At 42.5% G+C, this 22,787-nt stretch overlaps 2 long non-coding RNA genes across 2 annotated transcripts; both read right to left on the bottom strand.

Moving 5' to 3' along the window:
• Positions 1–7,225: 7,225 nt before the first annotated feature.
• On the bottom strand, positions 7,226–19,283 carry LOC140707308 (uncharacterized). Its single transcript, XR_012087252.2, has 3 exons — positions 19,151–19,283; positions 8,746–8,918; positions 7,226–7,608 (listed from the first exon to the last, which is right to left on the bottom strand). It is a non-coding gene; the product is annotated as an uncharacterized LOC140707308 (long non-coding RNA).
• A 429-nt stretch (positions 19,284–19,712) lies between these two features.
• Positions 19,713–21,423, bottom strand: LOC144583103 (uncharacterized). The gene is made up of 2 exons (XR_013536698.1): positions 21,327–21,423; positions 19,713–20,020 (listed from the first exon to the last, which is right to left on the bottom strand). It is a non-coding gene; the product is annotated as an uncharacterized LOC144583103 (long non-coding RNA).
• Between the last annotated feature and the right edge of the window lie 1,364 nt (positions 21,424–22,787).

Below are 22,787 nucleotides of genomic sequence, written 5' to 3'. Positions count from 1 at the left end.
TTATCCCCAAGCTGTTAGTCCAGCATCATGTTCTGGAACTAGCCATTCAGGTAAGAAGCAGAGCCATTGGAACACAGTCTTCCAGATCACAATTCTAAAGAAATGTGAAGAAAGGCATTTAAATGTTTTCAATTTTTTTAACCCTTTAGGGTGACTAGAGAGAAAGACTTCAGGAGCAGGCATTCCCACTGTCCAGATTATCACACCCAGCTTAGTACATCACCAGAATACCATCCACAATCCTTTAGAAAATGAAACAACTGATCACATGGCCTTTTGGAGAACGCCCCCTGTCCGTTTGGAGAACGAGACAACTAATCAAATGGGAGAAAGTCTGTTTGAAATGTTCCAGCTTGAAAAAAAAGTAGAAGCCCCTAGGGATTGGGGGGGCGGCTTCTTGTAGGGAGCAAAAACAGCCAGACTGAATTTACCTTCACAATTTGTAATCTGTTTTTTAAAAAAGCTAATTCATCCATTTTGCACAGGCAACAAACCCCATAGTATCTGACCCTACAGTTGCTGTCTCAGTCTTGCTTGCTACTCTGTTTCTTCACCTATAAATATTCTGGGTTGACTTCATCTCCTCCCACACAACTGCTTCTCTTAATTGTGTGAACAATGGTACTACTTCTTCTTACCTTTCCCAGATACTGTACTCAAATAACATATTCTTTTAATGAAATGCTCACTGAAGACTGTTGTTGATAACTGCAACACCGGCTTCCATATAGGACAATAAAAGTACCCCCACCATTCCAAAAGATCACAGGGTGGGACAAAAAACTGCTCTAGAATTTCAGAGAAGAGGTTGTCTCTTAACTTACAAAAATTTACGAAGCTGCTAAGAAGATTATTTCCCTTGCTATTTAAATTTCTTTTTTAAAAAGTTCTATACTACTTGCAGCATTTCCAGGCAGACTCACTTCCTCAAATGCCTTGGGAATGATGTCACATCATGCTGCCTTGCATGATATCATCACGATGTTACAGGAGTGCAGCCAGGGTGAAATAGCATGTGGCTTCTTCAGCAGGTCCTTTCCACCAATACTTCTTAGAATGCCCTAAGAACAACATAACTTCTGCCTTTCAATAAAGCTTTTACCAAGTCTGGAAATGAAAAAGTTAACATGTAGGTGTTAGTGTCAGCCTCCTTCTTCTTAAAAAAGTGAGCAGATTGCTGAATACTTTATGAGCAAAATATTAGTAATGCATTTTAATTATTTTTAAAGAACGGATAACTGAGAAATAGCCTTAAAATATCATGAAATCTAAGATACCCTAACAGCATTTCAGAATAATAAGTAAACATTAGTCATCACACCAGAAAAATTAATAATGTCACCAGGTGCTGTACTGTTTGGCAAAGGGAACGGGTTTTTTTCTGCCTTCACTCTGTCTCATTAGTTTTGACACGTGACTTCTAGCCTCCAGGCCTAAAATAAATAAATACATAAATAAAAGCAGGGAACAAAAAGCAACTAGACCCCCACCCACCCCCCAGTCAGCAGCAATGTTGCCTCACCACCACCCAAAATGTCAGTGAAACTCTCCCTGCCTCTATGAAATCAGTTGAGAATTTAAGGTTTGCTTTCATAGCTTAAGATATTTTGAAGAAACTAAAGAAGGATTTTGGCCCACTCATGCAAGATACATTTCCTGGCCCATTTGCTGAAAAACAGAATGTCTACCTAAGAAGTCTTTCCTAATAAAGAAAACTTTAAAAGTTGCCTGCAAAAAAGTGGGAAATTGAGGTAGCTGTGTTGCTACAAAAGAACAAGAGAAATTTCAACCATGTTGGCAATATTTTTGTTAGGACTGACTATAATTCCACAATAGTGTGGAGGTTTTCAGGTTCTGTAGAATTTTTCATCAGACTGGGTGGTTAAAAAAGGGGGGGGGGTAAAAGAACTCAAAACATTTAGCTGAAGGTGGTACCTGGGAATGCAAGCTCGATGAGTCCCTTACTGGAAAGTGTGCTGGTGTCCGATTATACCTAGTAAAAAATGTCTGGAGGGATAGATGAAAAATGCTAAGTTCCCACCTCTTGAAACAGAAGGCACAGCTCAGAGATCTGCGTTTTGCATACGATGGAGAGAAAACCTCAGTGTTTCTCCTATTAAAAGCCTTGACAGAGAGCAAGTTCTGGAGAAAGCTTGAAAAAGGTTGTGTATTGTCTCATTCTGGAATATAGGTTGAGGGTTTCTCGTGAGTAATAGAAGGAGAGCAGGTACCTCCTTTAAATTCTGTAACAAAACTGCTTCTACATCACCAGTCTAAATGCCTTCCACTAATCCAACAGGAAGGAAACAAGAAGTCCTAGCTTTTCGCCACTTTCTTAAAACAAGGTTTTCTTTTCCTGTGGACCACTGAAGCATCATCTGAGTCAACACAAAGATGATGGGACAGAACAGAATTCAAGGCTATGTTTCACATGAGGTCATTGCCCCACACACACACACTCTTTACTTGAAGAGGTGTTGTTCATGAACGGAAGAGACTTCAGGGAAGAGTTGTAAAAATGATTAAAGGGACAGAAAGTATTGATTGATGAAGGGAAAAATTAAGAGCACGCTTAGCTCGGATGAACAGCAACTAAGGGGAGATTAGCAGATCACCTTCTCGAAGTGCTTGAAGGGTAAAGATGAGAGAAAAGAGATGTGGTGGATATTGAGGGTTGGTCCATAGCAGCCAAAATGAAGACTAATGAGATTAAACCGAGCAGAAGGGAAATTTAGGCTGGCTATCAAGGAGGGCTGGCTAGCTTTTGACGGCAAGATTGATTAGATTGTGGAGCAATTTCCCAAGAAGAAGGGGCAAGAGCACTTAGGATGAGTTATTAAGACAAGTGCGAAGAATGGGCAGGACAGTCTGGGGTCATAAACCATCCACCACTTGATAAAGGCATTCTCAGCCAAACTTCTCCAGTGTGTTCTCTGCAAGACTTTGATCCAATGCAGATTGCACAGAAGAACGTCCTCTTTACTCACTTTTTCCTCGCTCACTGCCAGATGGAAGTGATTTTGTAAAGTATTCTTTTGTCATGAAGGAGCCTCATGATCTGCAAGTGCAAGGAACTTCCAATCAAATTCCTTCACACTGCCCAAGTTTAATTAAAAAATCACATGGCAAATACCTGCAAACATAAGACCTTCTCTTACCATGTAGTCTGTGTGATTAGGTTCCCTCTGTTGATGTGACAAAGTCCAGGGAAATGCCCATTCTAGCTACACCCCGGGGTCCATACTTTTACATTAAAATACCCAAATAGGAGATTGGACACCTGCCACCTGGTGTGCCCTTTGAGGGTATCCCATAGCAATTTTAAAATCAGCTGTTTTGGCCTCCTCGGATACAATATGTGCTCTGGGGGAGCTTACAGCAACAAAAATTGCAATGAATGGGTGAGAGCTAGAAAGGTATTCCTTTCGTTTCTCTGTGAGCATCTACGTGCAGGTAGAGGCAGGAGTTTGGCTTCAGAGAGAAATGTGAGGATAGAAAACATGAAACACATATGGGTCTTTTATCCTTTAATCCAGTGTTCTATGAAAGACTATGTGACTTCTGTCAATGTAACTTATAACTTGGTTTGTGTGGTTTAGTTTGTAGCTAAAAGTACAAGTGCAGAATTATACATTTTGAAATGTTCAGCTGTCTGTTTTGAAAAGCAAGGTTTTAGCACTTACATCTGTGGTGTTAAGACTGAAAGTTTACTGCATATCTATTTGTGTCTTCCATACTGTTTGTAGAAATGATGCAGAATAAACCCAAAGCATGCTAATATGCTAAACCTGTGTGATTTAGATGGAGGATCTCTGTTTTAAAAGCTTGGTACAAATGTTCGGATACCCATGTGAAAAATTTAGATTTTCTTACATAAAGACTATTAAGGATGTTCTATAACCTGGCCCAATCACCAGTCAAAATGGACATTAAGGCCAAGAAATTCACCAGAAGATTGAGACTTCAAGGGCAGTCCTGACCGAACTGAAAAAAAGATCTTCAGGATGCATCTCTGTAAACCAAGGTCAAGGTAATCCAAACTTCCGTGTCTTTGATTAAGTGGCTAAAATCCAGTTGGCACACCTGCACCACATAAATGGTGATTATGTCATTACCAAGCAACAGAAATCTTTAATTCAATTAAATTTAATACTTGCTTTTCCTCCTGATCAGGTTCCAAAGCTCTCTAAGGATTCTTTTGCCCTAGAGAAGCCTTTGGGGGTCTCAGGACAGAGTACGGAAGCTCACCCATTAGCTGCCTGCCAGCCAGATCCCCAAAGGGGAGAATAAGCCACCCACCAGCTGGAATCTCATTTGGAAGCATCCATTATATGTATGTGCCTTGTTTTTGCTTGAGCAGCTTTTATCCTGTATTTCATTACACATAAAGGAGAAAACTGACAAAAGCAGCCTGAATACAAAGGGTATGCCCCCATACAGAATTTTGATCACATTGAGCTCTAATGATGCAAGACAACACATAATCTTCTAAAGTATACTTAATTATGTCACCATCCTTCTTCTCAACAGACATCTCTTTGCTATTTAAGAGGGCACAATATGGGGAATCAACCTTAATCAACGGAAATGTTCTAGGCCATTCAGAAGAAGGTACAGTGATCAGGGCCAAAAGAAATAACCTGATCAGAACTAAAGAATCAACCACAGTCTTGTTATTTGGGTCTCTAAAGTGTATGCCTTCAGTTAAAATAATTCTGACTTATGGTGATCCTCTTCAGGGTTTTCCAGGTACAGAGTACTCATAAGTGTTTAATATTCCCCTCTTCTGGGGGCATCCTGGGACTGTGCAGCTTGCCCAAGGCCACAAAGACTGGCTCTTCTCCTCAGAGGTTCAGTGGGGAACTGAACTACCAATGTCTGGCTCCAGAACCAGGTACCTAAACCACCAAGCTATTCAGCTGATTATATTTTCAATCATTGGCATTCTCATTTTGAGATAAGATACTGGGGCATGTGATGAGCATCCTTTAAAGCTCCGTTGTGGTCAGCATTCCTTCCATGACATCAAAGTCATACAAAAATTTAGCAGAAGCTAAGATTAATGGAAAGTTTTAGGCTAGCAATCCTTGCTTGGCTTGGTTTTGTCCTGCCATAAAGCAGCACATTAGCCCTAAACAAATTAAGAAGCCAAAAAAGAGCAATGGTGAAAGAGTTGCACCATGCTCTTTTCTAGTTTAGTTTTCTGGAATAAAAAGGATCTCCCCGCTCCCTGCTGTAACAAGCATGGGTTGATTGAAAAAGATCTCGAACAATCCATCTATGTTTGAGGCTAGGTGCTATGGCCACTAGCTCGTCATTACTTTCACAAATGTGCTTATTATGTACTTCTGTGCCCTGGGACTAGCATACATTAAAATCTTGGTACAGCAAAATAAGCTTGGTCAGGAAGCAAAGGTGCTTTTTAGTTTTTAAAATAAAAATAAATATGACTCCTACCTAGAGCCTGATCGTCCACAGAAATGGATCTGTCATTGGGCAGAGTGAAGCTACTGACTCAGGCAGCAGATGTGGGATGTCATGAAAGGGCAATAAACTGTTGCTGAATTTTTAATATTATATTTTTAATTCCTGGTGTTATGGACAGGTGGTTGTGGGATTTCCAGCCTCACATGCAAAAATAACTTGGCTGTCTTTGGATATTTCGTGCAAGGTGCTTCTGCTGCTCACATCAGGAGGCAACATGCTTTCAGCTGACAATGATGCTCAAGCAATTAAGAAATAAATAATTTAGCTTCATTTCTATGTTGCTGGTGATGGCCTAGAGCTTGGGAAACCTACATTTTGGATCAGAGCTCTCTAAATCCCCCAGAACAATGATTTCCAACCATGGGTCTCCAGAGGTTTTAGTCCAAAAACCTTCACCACTAACCATGCTGGCCAGTGTTCCTGGGAGTTGCAGCCCAAGAACATCTGGGAACCCAAGGTTGGAAATCACTGCCCTAGAAAGCTTGGTTTACAAAAGTCTTCAAGAAAGTAACCGCTCAGAAGATACCTGAAATGTTTTTATTATTCTCATCCCACTTGACTGAAAAATCCTGCATGTTTAGTCCTTCCCCAGCTTATTTTCTCTTGAATAGAAGGCTTCTGAGTCTTGACACTTTCTGGCATTCTGCAAGAGGTATACAGGTTGAACACAGGTAGAGGGAGTAGCATAAACTCATTGGCAGCCAAAGTCTCCTTTTCCCACTTTAGGGAACTTCATAGAAACAGCCAGAAGTATCCTCAAAGCCCAAACCGTGAGTTACTGATAGCAGGGGTGAAATTGACTGGTCTTGCCCCCAAACAGCTGTATGTAATACCTCTGGAGGAGAGCCTTTACAATTGAGACTTCCCTATCTCCTAAGAACTACATATACTAGACAAGAGTAAGAACAAGCTGGAGACTGTTATACGGCGAAAGGATTGCTCAAATATGGAAGAGAAGACCGTAGTCCCAGGATGTAGAAAATGTAATGCTCTTTGTTCCAGTATAAAATGCCCAACTCGTTTCGGCCTATCAACCTTCATCATCTTCTTTATTTAACTCAAATATGTCTGTGACTAGCTTCGTTAAATCAGTTATAATACCAGTTTCGGAATGCAAAAAAGGTTTGAAGATAATGCAAGACCAAAAAACTTCCCAGACTACTATATGTTAAAAGAGGCCACTCCAGAACTATGGAGCCCAAAATCATTTTGACATCTAAATGGTAACATTATCAACATCAAATATAGCTGATTGAATGACGTATAATCAATTGGTGAACCCAAATGGCTTAATGACCATTCTAAGCTTCATCCTGCTGCTGCTCCAGAATCCAAAAGATCAGAAGTCCAGTGGACAGCAGCAAAAGAAATCTGGGGCTGGTGACTTTTTTTTTTAGAATGACAAATAGCAGTTCCATTTACTTTTTCCCTCATCCATTTCTTTTTATCCTTTCTTCCTTTTACGTCAATTATCTATTATGGAATTTTTGAGTTAACCATGAGTCTTGCCAATAAATATATCGAAACACACCAGATTCTGAAGCAACATAGCCTTTGGGGGACTATACCATATGCTGTTTCTCCAGGATTAGATCATTGTTGGAGTTTGCCTTGATGAACATTCCCCAAGTCCGAACAATCCTGAAAGTTTCTCGTCCATCATCAGAATACAGCACAGGAAGGAAGGCAACAGCCATTGAAATACCATACATTTCATTATAATGTTTTTTTCTTTACCTTTGTTTGGACTGATAAGCTATTTGTAGGATTATACGAAGTTCCCTTGATGTTCTTACTTTAATTACATCTCCTTGCAAAGTCTTTTGATTCTTTTTTAAAATACTGGTTTCCCCATATGAAAACTTCTTACCATAGGGATTTCAAGAAGTCCTTTCCATCTTAATTTGTGGATTGAAGATAAATGTCAATACACATTTGGTTGTGTTCCCTGATGTCTTCACAGCCATCAAAGAAATGTGGCTTCAGGCAACTCAAAATTGATTTCACATCTTGCATTTCCCCCTTTTTCCCCTTCCCTATCACATCTTCTCATAGCAGACACAGTTGGATTTGCTGTTTTAAGGCTTGTAGTTTCTCAACAAGGCTAAAGTTGAAACATGGCTGTGGGAAAAAGCAGATATAAAATACTTGCAAGCAGATTATCTGTGCAAGGGAAAGTTCAGTCTAATATCACCTTAAACGAGTTGATTGGTTCTGCTGAGTAACGTTAGTATGATGCTGAAATATTTTTAAATACTGCTGCTACAATTTCACATTTATTTAAAGCCAATGTATGCCGAGAGCACTGTGCAATAATCCAAAAGGAGAACAGTTTATCCTCTCTCTTTCTGTAGAAGCTGAGCAGTTACATCCAATTGCATTGATCTCAGGACAGACAAAAACCATCATTTGTTCACCTAGCAATCAGTTATTTTTATGAAGAGTAGTTTCAATGCATGTGTTTTATGTTTGCATTTTTAATATATATTGTGGGCTTCGTAGTCTTTGGGCTTCATAAAATTTTAGGGAGCCAAAAGCTGGAATGAAAAGAATGCTCATTAAATGCTATGTTCTCACTGATTTTGGCTGTCTTTATCCAAGGGCTGAAATCCAGTAGAACAACTTATAATGCATATGTTGATGAGGAGCCTTGTGGTATAGTAGTTAAACTGCAGTACTGCAGACAAGACTCTGCTCACCATCTGAGTTCAATCCCAATGGATTCAAGTAGATATCTTGAGGCTGACTCCATCCTTCGCAGGTTAGTAAATTGAGTATCCAGCTCACTGGGTATGGGCAATGTGTAGCCTGCATAATTATGCTGGAAATCACCCAGAGTTCTTCAAGCACTAAGTGGTAGTATAGAAGTATCATACTTCGCTTTGTTCTGCTCTTTTATGCTGTCATTAGCCACGGCAATTTTTCAGAAATTTAAATGTTCTAATCTCCCCGCAAAAGTCCTAAGTTCCGTTGGGATCCTTTTTATCATAGAGATGCCATTGGGGGCTACAGGATGGCAGGGGAGTCCTCCATTTCAGAAAATCATCAGTGAAAAAATAGCTGCAGCTAATGACTTAATCAGCCTTATGCACTGATATGGTTTATTGGATATCAGCTCAAGACAAATATAGAAAACTTGCGTCTTCTCTGTACTTGGCAATAAATGCCTCAGTGTCCTTTCCTTTTGAGAAACAAAGAATATAAACACAGAGTAAGAACAGGACCACTTGATAGTTGAGAAAGATACAAAGAACCCACCTAGTGTTTCAGATTCTTAAACAAAACAACGTCCTAGTTACAATTTTGTGCAGTTCGCCCAATTGCACATACAAAACTGTGCAATTTTTCCACAAAAAAGGTCATTTCTCTGTTGAGAGCATAGGAAAGTCCTCACCAGCAATGAGAAGAATGTAGGAATTCACAGTCATTGCCTAAAAAGGAGAGACAAATAACAATTTACATCCCTAGCCAAGTTTGCCAGCAAATATGTGAATGTTTATCTCTGATGACTGTGCAACACTTATACCAGGGGTGAGGCACCTCTGGCTCTCTGGCCAAATCTGGCCCTCCTAGGATTATTATCTGGTCCTCTGGCATTCTTCAGAAATCTGTGCCTCCTTTCCTATAGCACCATTATTTGGTGCTTTCCCAGATTTTGAAAAAATCCACCCCTGCAACATTCTGACAGTTTGAAATGTCTGTCCTGAGGCTGTTATATGCAATAAAAAGATGTCAGTTAAAATTGGTTGGCAATTTGGACCTATTTGTTTGCTACCACCCACCAGAGAACAATATTGACATCACATTTGGCCTTCTGGCTGAAAGCAGTTCCTCATCCTTGCATTGCGGATATGGCACATCCAATACTGGGGGAAAGGAAGTTTTCCAAAGCACAGAGTATAACAATTGCCAAAACAAAAGAGCTGTGACACCTTAAAGACTAGTGGATTTATTTCAGTGTGAATAACTAGGGATTATAATCCTCCTTCATGGATTGCTGCCTTGTCGTGGCAAAGGGGCTTGAGTAATTTAGAGAAGCTATGGGCTATGCCGTGCAGGGACACCCAAGACGGACAGGACATAGTGGAGAGTTCCGACTAAACGCAATCCACCTGGAGTAGGAAATGGCAAGCCACTCCAGTATCTTTGCCAAGAACGCCCCATGATCAGAAACAAAAGGCTAAAAGATATGACGCTGGAAGATGGGCCCCTCAGGTCGGAAGGCGTCCAACATGCTACTGAGGAAGAGTGGAGGACAAGTACAAGTAGCTCCAGAGCTAATGAAGTGGTTGGGCCAAAGCCGAAAGGACGCTCAGCTGTGGACGTGCCTGGAAGTGAAAGGAAAATCCAATGCTGCAAAGAAAAATACTGCATAGGAACCTGGAATGTAAGATCTATGAATGTTGGGAAGCTGGAGGTGGTCAAACAGGAGATGGCAAGAATAAACATTGACATCCTGGGCATCAGTGAACTAAAATGGACAGGAATGGGCGAATTCAGCTCAGATGATTATCATATCTACTATTGTGGGCAAGAATCCCATAGAAGGAATGGAGTAGCCCTCATAGTCAACAAAAGAGTGGGAAAAGCTGTAATGGGATACAATCTCAAAAATGATAGAATGATGTCAATACGAATCCAAGGCAGACCATTCAACATCACAATAATCCAAGTTTATGCACTGATGTTACCTGTCTGTCATGGGTTTGGAGGGAAAGTTCCATCCTATGGGGAGTGGAAGGCGGGACATCAGGAGGAGGGGCTGTACTGTATATAAATGTGAAGCCTGTGTGGTGGAGGGAGACGCTGGGATGTGAAGAAGCAGCAGCTGGGAAGAAGAAGCTGGTGTGGGAGTCTGTGTGTCAGACAGGGTACTACTGTGTGTCAGAGTACCAACCTGATAGGTTCAGGTGTCTGTTGGTTAGCCAGAACTGATAGGTTCAGGGTCTGTGCTTCAAGTTAAGGGTTCTGTGTGAACCAAACTGTATGCATGTATGAATGAGAATAAGCCACGTTACTTTATCTTATTCACCTGATTATTTTATTTTCCCTGTGTGTTGTAGTTAAATAAACCTTATTCTTTTATGTGTTTAAAAATCCATCCCTGGTCTGTGTGACTTCTTATAGGGAATGGTTGGTGGCAGCTTAGTTAAAGTGTGGCAGATCCCAGTAGGTCTGGGTTTGTCACATTGATTGGTGTCCAGCGTGTGGGATACGACTGGTCCAGTTGTCCAGCGGTCCAGCAAAGCCTTGGCAAGTGTGCCCAGAGCAAGGGGGGTCTAGTCAGGGACAATCTGAGAGCACGTAGGTAATCTTCTAGGTGTACCTCACGGGGGGGTGCACTAGTGGAAGAACGTGCCAACTGGGGAGACTAGATTAGGGTGCTCTGAGGCGGCCTGGTTTTGGCGGGAAAAAAGCTGAGGCAAAACTGTGTAGTAACAGTGATTTAGCCTGCCTGCTGAGAGGCCTAGCAGAGGGGGGTAGGCTCTGGCTCGCAACTGTTGCAAGTTACAGTAGTGCTGAAGAACAGCAGTAATCTATAGAAAGCTGGTTCTGAGGCAAAAAAAAAAAAGTGGTCGTTTTATTTTGAGGCTTGACTTTTTAAAGCAGCCTGTTCTGAGGGGGGATTATGCCCTTGACTCGAAGCCAAGTGGCAGAAATGGGTGAAGTGAAAGACCCCCAGATTGACCAAGGTTCTGAGGATGAATTTGGCTCAGTGCAAGGTGACAGCACAGGAGAGCAGAACCCAGAACTCAGAAAATTGCTCATAGCCCAACAGCATGAACTGAGGGTGAGGGAAATGGAGGAAAGATTAGAGAGAGAAAGAAGGGAGGAAAGGGAGAAACAGAGACAATTTGAATTGGCATTGGAGAGAGAGAAAATGGCGTTTGAATTAAGAAAACTGGAACTGATGAATCAGAACAATAATAACAATAGGGATTCTGAGGGAGGCCAATTGTCTAAGGCTGACCTGAAGAAATTCCCTGTGTACCACAAGGGAGATTGTCCTGAGGTGTTCTTTTCCTTAGTGGAAAGAGCGTTTGTGGACTTCTCAGTGAGGGAAACTGAGAAGATGACCATCATGCGATCTTTAATCAGTGGTAGCCTGGCTGAGGTCTATGCTGAGATGCCAGAGGAACTGATGAGAGATTTTGCAGAATTTAAAAAACTGGTGTTTGCAAGACATGGGATAAATGCAGAACAGCTGAGACAAAGATTCAGGTCCCTCACAAAAAAACCAGAGCAGACTTTTACCCAAGTGGGGGCCCAATTGGTGAGGCTGCTTGAGAAATGGCTATCTCAGGAGGGGACAGAGACCTTTCAACAGCTTAAAGATTTGATAGCGCTGGAACAGTTCTATTCAGTCCTGCATGGGGAATTGAAATTCCAGGTGAGGGAAAGGAAACCAAAATCTGTGGTGGAAGCTGCCGAGATCGCAGATTTTATTTCGCAAATAAGAAAGCCCTTGGGTGAGGGGAAATCTGTAGGTAAACCCAAAGAAACCTACAGCAAGTACTCTCAGGGACCAGGGAAAAGCCAGCAAGGGGGAGGGGCCCATGGTGAAGGGAAGCCCTCAGACATGAAACCAAGACCTCAGATTTTGGAGGGAAAACCAAAACAAGATGAGAAAGACTCAAAATACACCAAAAAATGTTATTTCTGTCAGGGAAAGGGCCATCTAATCTCAGAGTGTGAGAAATTAAAGCAGCTAAAAGGAATTGTGCCTCAGGATTCTAGTGGAACCAAGCCAAAAGCTGTGTTCTGTGTCCAGAGAGAGCAAGGCTCATTGTCACTGAGGGAGCCTGTTGCCATGGCTGCTCAGTCTGGAACGGCTGCATCTGCTGATCAGGCTGAGGAAGGTGGTCCTCTTGTGGAGGTCAAGCGATGCTTGCTCGTGAGAACAGATTCTCAGTTGTTTGAGACAGCAGGGGTGGACGTAGGAATACTTGACCGTCAGTATAGGGGGCTGCGGGACACTTGTTCCCAGGTGACCCTGTGCCATCCAGATATTATTCCTAGGGAGTATGTAATCCCAAATGAGAGCATGAAGGTGGCAGGGATTGAGGGGCAGATAATCTCACTGCCAGTCGCGGAGGTACCTGTCAACTTTCAAGGCTGGAGGGGAGTTTGGCGGCTAGCAATTTCATCGACTCTGCCAGCAGCCGTGCTCGTGGGAAATGACCTGGCTGAACATGTGAAAAGGGTGCTAGTGATTACACGCTCACAAGCCACCACGGGGACAGTTCAGGGGGGTAATGATGAGCCAGCGACGGAAGCAGAGGGGAGTTCAGAAGCTGTGGTGGAAACCTTAACCACAGACAGCAGATTTGGACAAGAGCAAAAGGCAGACGCCACTCTCCAAAAGTGTTTTGAACAGGTGACTGACGCCCAGCTAACACCTGAAACCCCAGTGAGATTTCTGGAGAAAAAGGGGATTTTATATAGAGAAACCCTGAGGAATATCTCAAAAGGGGGAGATGGGATCAGAAGTCAGCTAGTGGTACCTGAAAAGTATCGCCCCATGATCTTACAAAGGGGGCACTCTGACATGTTTGCTGCACACTTAGGGGTGAACAAAACACAGCAGAGAATCACACAGAATTTTTACTGGCCTGACATAGGGAAGCAGATCAGGGAGTTCTGTAAACAATGTGATGTGTGTCAAAGGCAGGGGAATAACCGCGACAGGACCAAAGCAAAGTTGTGCCCTTTGCCTGTGATTGACACTCCGTTCAAATGCATAGGGGTGGATATTGTGGGACCTTTGCCCAAGGCCACAAAGAGGGGGAACAGGTTCATTCTCACAATTGTGGACCATGCCACAAGGTACCCTGAAGCCATACCCTTGACTAACATTGAAACTAACACAGTGGCAGATGCCTTGGTGGGGTATATGTCCAGGATGGAATTTGCCTCAGAAATAATCACAGATTTGGGCGCATCGTTCACATCAAAGCTCATGAAACGCTTATGGCAAATCTGTGGAATTAAGCACAAGGAAACCACTGCCTATCATCCAGAAAGTAATGGGTTAACTGAGAAGTTCAATGGGACTCTAATGCGCATGATTAGGGCTTACTTGGCAGAGAATCCAAACAATTGGGACCAGAAGCTGCAATCCCTTTTGTTTGCTTATCGATCAGTGCCACAAGCCAGTACCGGGTTCAGTCCATTTGAACTTTTATTTGGGAGAAGGGTGAAAGGGCCCCTTGATTTGATCAAACAAAATTGGGAGCAGATCACCCAGGATGACCCACAAGACGTTGTGACATACATAGACTCTTTAAGGAATGACCTAAAGAGAAACCTAGAGCTAGCAGCAGGGACCCTGCAAGCTCAAAAGGTCAGAAAGAAAGCTTGGGATGACCAGGAAGGCAGGGAGAGGCACTTTAACCCAGGGGAGGGAGTACTTTGGCCTGGGCTCTGTAAAGAGAACAAACTGCAGCTGGGTAGCCCAGAAATAAAATACTTGGGTCACATGGTAGGGGGAGGAGTGATAAAACCCCTAGAGGCCAAAATAGAAGCAGTTCGTGATTGGCCCAGACCCAACACCAAGAAAAAAGTCAAATCATTTCTTGGGTTGGTGGGCTACTACAGAAAGTTCATCCCGAGGTTTAGCGAGATTGCGGCTCCGCTGACCGATCTGACGAGGAAGAAGGCTGATGACCGCATCCCGTGGACCAGCGACTGTGAGGCGGCGTTCCAGAGGTTGAAGGAGGCGCTCGTCCAGTATCCAGTGCTGCGTGCTCCAGACTTCGACCGGGAGTTCATCATCTACACCGATGCGTCTAACAGCGGGGTAGGAGCAGTTCTGTGCCAGGAGGATGAGAATGGTGACCAGCATCCAGTGTCCTACCTGAGTAGGAAACTTCAAAAAGGTGAGAGACATTTGGCAACCGTGGAGAAGGAGTTTTTGGCCATAGTCTACGCGATCCAGAAGGCCAAGCCTTACATCTGGGGAAGACATTTTGTTTTGTGCACTGACCATTCACCACTGCAATGGTTAAAGACAATGAAAACCCACAATAGCAAACTTATGAGGTGGGCTTTAAACCTACAGGACTATGACTTTGAAGTGAAGGTGGTCAGAGGGTCAGTGAACTGTGTTGCTGACGCCTTGTCAAGAAGACCTGAAGAATGAAGACGGCGAAAGAAACATGGACTATGTATATATGTTGATGACAAAAAGCCAAATGTGTCTGTTTATTAAACATGTTGGTTTGTATAAATAAAGGTAACTTGATGTATTGTTAATGGTAAATGTTTAAATGCCTAATAGAGTGTAAGTATAAGTAAGTATGGTATTGTATGTTATTATATGACTGTTTTTGTTCGTTTTGGGACCAGGTTGTTTTTTGGTGAAAAGCACCTTAGCTTTCCCCCTACAAAACAACTTATAAAGAGGGGAGGTGTTACATACAGCACTGATGTTACCTGTCTGTCATGGGTTTGGAGGGAAAGTTCCATCCTATGGGGAGTGGAAGGCGGGACATCAGGAGGAGGGGCTGTACTGTATATAAATGTGAAGCCTGTGTGGTGGAGGGAGACGCTGGGATGTGAAGAAGCAGCAGCTGGGAAGAAGAAGCTGGTGTGGGAGTCTGTGTGTCAGACAGGGTACTACTGTGTGTCAGAGTACCAACCTGATAGGTTCAGGTGTCTGTTGGTTAGCCAGAACTGATAGGTTCAGGGTCTGTGCTTCAAGTTAAGGGTTCTGTGTGAACCAAACTGTATGCATGTATGAATGAGAATAAGCCACGTTACTTTATCTTATTCACCTGATTATTTTATTTTCCCTGTGTGTTGTAGTTAAATAAACCTTATTCTTTTATGTGTTTAAAAATCCATCCCTGGTCTGTGTGACTTCTTATAGGGAATGGTTGGTGGCAGCTTAGTTAAAGTGTGGCAGATCCCAGTAGGTCTGGGTTTGTCACAGCCCTCATAGTCAACAAAAGAGTGGGAAAAGCTGTAATGGGATACAATCTCAAAAATGATAGAATGATGTCAATACGAATCCAAGGCAGACCATTCAACATCACAATAATCCAAGTTTATGCACCAACCAGCATTGCTGAGGAGACTGAAATTGAACAATTCTATGAAGATTTACAACACCTTCTAGAACTGACACCAAAGAAAGATGTTCTTCTCATTCTAGGGGACTGGAATGCTAAAGTAGGGAGCCAAGAGATAAAAGGAACAACAGGGAAGTTTGGCCTTGGAGTTCAGAACGAAGCAGGACAAAGGCTAATAGAGTTTTGTCAAGAGAATAAGCTGGTCATCACAAACACTCTTTTCCAACAACACAAGAGGCGACTCTATACATGGAAATCACCAGATGGGCAATATCGAAATCAGATTGATTATATTCTCTGCAGCCAAAGATGGAGAAGCTCTATACAGTCAGCAAAAACAAGACCTGGAGCTGACTGCGGTTCTGATCATCAGCTTCTCATAGCAAAATTCAAGCTTAGACTGAAGAGATTAGGAAAAACCACTGGGCCACTCAGGTATAATCTAAACCAAATCCCTTATGAATACACAGTGGAAGTAAAGAACAGATTTAAGGAACTAGATTTGGTGGACAGAGTGCCTGAAGAACTTTGGATAGAGGCTCGTAACATTGTCCAGGAGGCAGCAACGAAAACCATCCCAAAGAAAAGGAAATGCAAGAAAGCAAAGTGGCTGTCCAACGAGGCCTTAGAAATAGCAGAGAGGAGAAGGGAAGCAAAATGCAAGGGAGATAGGGAAAGTTACAGAAACTTGAATGCAGACTTCCAAAGAATAGCAAGGAGAGACAAGAGGGCCTTCTTAAATGAACAATGCAAAGAAAAAGAGGAAGATAACAGAAAAGGAAAGACCAGAGATCTGTTCAGGAAAATTGGACATATTAGAGGAACATTTTGCGCAAAGATGAACATGATAAAAGACAAAAATGGGAGGGACCTAACAGAAGCAGAAGACGTCAAGAAGAGGTGGCAAGAATACACAGAGGAATTATATCAGAAAGATTTGGATATCCCGGACAACCCAGACAATGTAGTTGCTGACCTTGAGCCAGACATCCTGGAGAGCGAAGTCAAGTGGGCCTTAGAAAGCCTGGCTAACAACAAGGCCAGTGGAGGTGATGGCATTCCAGTTGAACTATTTAAAATCTTGAAAGACGATGCTGTTAAGGTGCTACATTCAATATGCCAGCAAGTTTGGAAAACCCAACAGTGGCCAGAGGATTGGAAAAGATCAGTCTACATCCCAATCCCAAAGAAAGGCAGTGCCAAAGAATGCTCCAACTACCGTACAATTGCACTCATTTCGCACGCTAGCAAGGTTATGCTCAAAATCCTACAAGGTAGGCTTCAGCAGTATGTGGACCGAGAACTCCCAGAAGTACAAGCTGGATTCCGAAGAGGCAGAGGAACTCGAGACCAAATTGCTAACTTGCGCTGGATTATGGAGAAAGCCAGAGAGTTCCAGAAAAATATCTACTTCTGCTTCATTGACTATGCGAAAGCCTTTGACTGTGTGGACCACAGCAAACTATGGCAAGTTCTTAAAGAAATGGGAGTGCCTGACCACTTTATCTGTCTCCTGTGAAACCTATATGTGGGACAGGAAGCAACAGTTAGAACTGGTCATGGAACAACTGAGTGGTTCAAAATTGGGAAAGGAGTACGGCAAGGCTGTATATTGTCCCCCAGCTTGTTTAACTTATATGCAGAATACATCATGCGGAAGGCTGGACTGGAAGAAACCCAAGCCGGAATTAAGATTGCCGGAAGAAATATCAACAACCTCCGATATGCAGATGATACCACTCTGATGGCAGAAAGTGAGGAGGAATTAAAGAACCTTGTAATGAGAGTGAAAGAGGAGAGTGCAAAAAACAGTCTGAAACTCAACATCAAAAAAACTAAGATCATGGCCACTGGTCCCATCACCTCCTGGGAAATAGAAGGGGAAGATATGGAGGCAGTGTCAAATTTTATCTTCCTGGGCTCCATGATCACTGCAGATGGAGACAGCAGCCCTGAAATTAAAAGGCACCTTCTTCTTGGGAGGAAAGCGATGACAAATCTTGACAGCATCTTGAAAAGCAGAGACATCACCTTGCCAACAAAAGTCCGAATAGTCAAAGCTATGGTTTTTCCTGTCATGATGTATGGAAGTGAGAGCTGGACCATAAAGAAAGCAGACCGCCGAAGAATTGATGCCTTTGAATTGTGGTGCTGGAGGAGGCTCTTGAGAGTCCCCTGGACTGCAAGGAGAACAAACCTATCAGTTCTAAAGGAAATCAACCCTGAATGCTCACTTGAAGGACAGATCCTGAAGCTGAGGCTCCAGTACTTTGGCCATCTCATGAGAAGAAAAGAGTCCTTGGAAAAAACCTTGATGTTAGGAAGGTGTGATGGCAAGAGGAGAAGGGGACGACCGAGGATGAGATGGCTGGACAGTGTCTGCGAAGCAACCAACATGAACCTGACACAACTCCGGGAGGCAGTAGAAGACAGGAGGGCCTGGCGTGCTCGGGTCCATGGGGTCACGAAGAGTCGGACACGACTAAACGACTAAACACACACACAACACATAATCCACTTTCTCAGGAATATCAAGCAGAGGGTTATATACACAGATTTAAAATGGGTATCGCTGCACTGCCAAGAAAGGAGGAAAAATGAGGATTGCCACAAAGGAGGATATTTTCACTAAAGAGGAGGACACTTTTGCCCTAAATTTGCAAACACGGATTTCATCTAATATATATGCTTAGTCAAAAGTGCCCATAACTATTGTAATCGAAGTAAAAATACAATAGTACTTACTAAAGGTGGAAGCAAGTATGGCATGAAACCTTGTAAATACTTAATAGAGTGTAATCCTCATTGAATATACTGGGTTTACTCTGATGTTAACATACATTAAAAGGTGGTATGGCTCATTCATATTGTTTTACACATAAACCAGATGATGCCATCATCCAGGAATGGGAATATTTAATTTAAATTAATGGAAAGCTTCCTATCCCCCCCCCACACACACACACACCTTTTCAGGTTTTGGGGCTCCCTGGGGCTCCCTTTTGCCTTGCAGAAACCTTTGGGTTTCTTTGCAGTCAGAATTCTATTGGTGGTTGTGTAAGATTTGCGTAACGTGTCGAGGCTCATTCACAAGGTGTCATGGAGCATCCACAGGAATGTAAGTACACCTTACATAAATACCATTACGATTCTAGCCATAGTGTGGTTTACAGGTAAATTTGAGGGTTTGCACTTGCAAGTTATTTTGCTTTGCTTTGCTCTTACAGCTCTGATGGGGAGAGCTGAGGAGGGAATTTGGTTTCTCCTGGCAGTTGGCCAGGTCCTTGCAGGAAGTCCATCTCACACTCAGGGAACCACCATGAGGAGGAGCCGGATTTACTGATCTACAGCATTTTAAATACCAGTAAGCATTCACACCTATGGTTTTTCTAAATGTGTTTTTAAAAGCCATTAAAGCTGTTTTATTCCATGCATAAACACCCCCGACACATACAAAACTCCCTAGTACTCTTACAAATAAATATTTTACAAGTCCTTTCTGAAGAGTGCAATGTATTTCTTTTGCATTTTAACAGCTGCCTGCTGCTGGTTAATTTCATATCGTTTCATTTCAAACATTTATACTTAACCTTTAGACAAAAAGTCTGTTGCTGCTTGAAGAGGAAGGATATTCACCAGATTCTTCCTTCTTCTTGATTTTCACTGTTTTAACCCACTGAGACACCTCCACAAGGAATTTGGTGGCCAGTGGAGAATCCTCACCTGTTAAGAGTGAAACAAAGGTCTTTTGTTTTCTTTAGAAGCTGTCTTTTGCAGAATCCTTTCCTTTAGGAAGCAAAGTAAGAACACACTGCAATCACAGAAGGCTGGGCTAATTGGACAGAGAGAGGCAACCAGCCCAATGCAAGGCTTTAAATTGCCTGACATCTCTAAAGCTGAGATGGGGCGCTCCCAAGTTTTTTGACTGTGTAGATGGAGGATTTTGTGCAAAAGATCGTCCTCAGAGTTATGTGGATGATAGCATCTGTTCTCACTGGCAAAGAGAAGCATGCGCTGGTTCTTTATCCTTGTCTGTAAGAATGAGACAAGCGAGAATTTATATTCCTATGCCAGGGCAGCTCACAAAGATAAGTAGCAGAACAGTTCGTGCCCTTTGTTTTATAATCTAAAGCTTATTGTATGACACTAAAGGAGTAAGGGGAGGGAGGAGAGAGGGAAAAACAAGATCAGTTTTTGTGACACAAAGCAGCATTACATCAAATGGAAAAGCGTGGCACATACCTAGATCTGAGATCAGATCCCCATAAACTGATTAGGGCCAATCCAGACTGGCTGTTTTGGATGTGGGTGGATTGAGTTAATAATTATTTTTTACATCACTCATTTCTCCTTCTGTTGGTGTCTGTCACAATTCCACATGGCTCCAGTTTGTTTCACCAAACAAAGGAGCTCACGCTACGTGCCCCTCAGCTGCCACCAGTTAATTTCATCAACAATATCTATCATTAATAATAAAGATCCAGTCCATACATCATTTTAAAAGAACTAAACAGAAATTGTTTATTGATACAGGTGTTGACAGAACAAGCAATGTTGTTAACTCTTAAACAAACATTCTCCTTTATCCACTCTCAACCACCACTCTCCTGCCCAAACTCCGAAACTCTCTCTATCTATCTCCCAAAACCCTATCTCTCCATCTCAAAACTCCCTATCTAAACTCTATCTCCTCCTGCTGAGTCTTTTATCCCTTGTGACTCCACCCCTCCAGCACTTCCATTGATCTATGCAAATAGCATGTGAATATTCATGACCTGGGCAAACGCCACAGTGTCATTTCTTTTTCACCCTTCCACCCTCTCTGCTTCCCTTCCTTCATTCTTCACTCTCTCACTCCTTCTTTGGAATCTGCAGCCATAATGGCAGCAGTTTCTGGAGGCTGCTATCTCCAGGCTAAACAAGGAGCATGCCAAAAAGAATGCATGCCTTACTTCTTTGTCCGAAAAGTGCACGACAGCTCTTAAAGGAGGAGGATGGATCATTCTAAGTAGAAACATTTGTAGACAAGGTCTTTTTTAAAAATCCAAACTGTGCCATCAGAGATCCATATACCATATCTATATGCTAGTGGGGACAGCTCTGTCACTCATGGAAAATGGGGGAAAGCATTCATTGTGCATCCCAGCAAGTTGCAAATAGAAAGTTCAACACCTGTTGCCTACATCTGGCTGCTACAGAGACAAATGTCAATGCACCCAATGAGATTTCTGAACTATATCTTCACCCCCTAATTTTTGCCCATACCATCCAATGCAATATTCTGAAGAACCCAAACATTCATGTCATCTGTCTGCCATTTTTGTTATCCTAGAAAGACTGTTTCCTTAACCCTAAATTTGCTGCCACTTGAGGACCACCCTTCATTCCTTTTCTACAACTAGCAGAGTATGCTCTGCCTGCCAATCAAATATGGGTCAGTTCACTGTAAAATACAGCACATTGGCTGCTCCAAACTAAAAAAAGTGGCATGGTTTTGTCACTTTTCTCCAAACTGGAACCATTCCAGCCGAATCAAGAAAGCAGCACATTCTGTCTTAGGGCCAGGCAGCTTGCTAATCCTAGATGCCTTGCCAAATGTGCAAGATATGAGAAAACAAAGCAATTATGAGAAACAGTATCAAACAAGAAAAGAAGGAAGACCAAGAAGCAAATAATAAAAAAGGTAGTATATGCAACTCCCCAAGGAAGGTGTGATTCTCTACATCTCCACAACACTAATCAAGTCCTGCAGATTCTAATCTTCACCGTAATTAACTTTATCCAAACGAGCAGCAGGCTGAATGGCATTGTTTTGGAATCCTTCTGGCAATTTAATGTGTCTTGAAAATGACTTGGCAACTTCCTGTAGGAAGAAAAGGGAAAGGGTGGAAGATTAATGGAATGCCAAGTGTTTATTCCTACTAATGAAAAGGAACTATGAAGGCGGTTTTATTGCGCTCAAATCCAGAATGAAGCAACAAGAAACTGGGGTGGCAGTAAGCTAGACCTGCACATTTATTAAACTTTGACATGACAAACATTGTGGCAAATGTGTGATTTTGTGGGGTAAATGAAAGAAGTTACTTTTTTTCAGGTCAGAGACAGAGCAGGTCAAAACTCCTGTACAAATCAGTAGTGGGACAGTCCTGATGAATAGCTAGTGCGTTGAAGCCTAAGCAAGATAATGGAAGTTACTTTTCTGGATCATAATTCTTGGAATCCCCCAGCCAATACAGCTGGATTTTTCTTTTAATAAATAGGAAATGCAAAAGAGGTTAGGGGGGTTAAATTGAAATTTGTCATTACAATGATACTTAACTGTGTGAAAGGAAGGTTTGGGACAAAACCTGTAAATAATTCATGGAAAAAGAATATGTCCTATGCTCTGTTTTCCCATCAGCCACAGACAGGCTTCTAATCTAGTTGCTCTTTGGCTCAAATGGGTGAGAGTTCCTCCCCTGAAATTCGGGGATAGGACACAAATGAGAAGCATCTCCTCATTCTGGGTTGCTAACCAGACCAGCAGAGTTTTCAGTCCCCTTGCAAGGTATATGTCCTTAATATCATAACAGGGCATAAGGATACAAAGCCCTTACATGAGTTCAAAAAGCATCGCAGAAGCTGAAGCAGGTAATTGCAGCTAATCAATCTGGGGCCAGGTGTGTGCCAGGTGTGTGACTGAGCACATGATGAGACATGCAACCAATATGCATCCAGCACTTTGTCAATCAGGTGCTGGAACTTCTGGGGATCCTCTTGTGAGCATGTAAAGAGTCTACAGAATTTATATTATAGTCTCTGAGTTAGACTCTACCACTAATTCTGAAATTCTAAAGGCCCCTGAAATGGCAGTGAAGGCTGTGACAAGAAACATTTCCATGTCTTTCTGTCATGAAAGGCCTTAAGCAGATTGCCATCAACCCTTTCAGAATCTCTGAAGAAATTAGTTATTTTTCCTTGAATATGGCATTCATCTGCTGTCTCAAGGATACAAAAATCCTCCATAGCATCCTCTAAACCAGTGGTCCCCAACCTTGGGTCTCCAGATGTTCTTGGACTACAACTCCCAGAAGCCTTCACCATCACCTCTGCTGGCCAGAATTTCTCGGAGTTGAAGTCTAAGAACATCTGGAGGCCCAAGGTTGGGGACCACTGCTCTAATCCAGCCATTCTCACCTCTCTTTTTTTGGCCACGGCCATAAAATTGTTTTCAATCTGTGGCCCCCT

This window comes from Pogona vitticeps, chromosome 5 (assembly GCF_051106095.1).
Source record: "Pogona vitticeps strain Pit_001003342236 chromosome 5, PviZW2.1, whole genome shotgun sequence".
NCBI lineage: Eukaryota > Metazoa > Chordata > Lepidosauria > Squamata > Agamidae > Pogona > Pogona vitticeps.
This window is presented reverse-complemented; position numbering and strand designations above follow the sequence as displayed.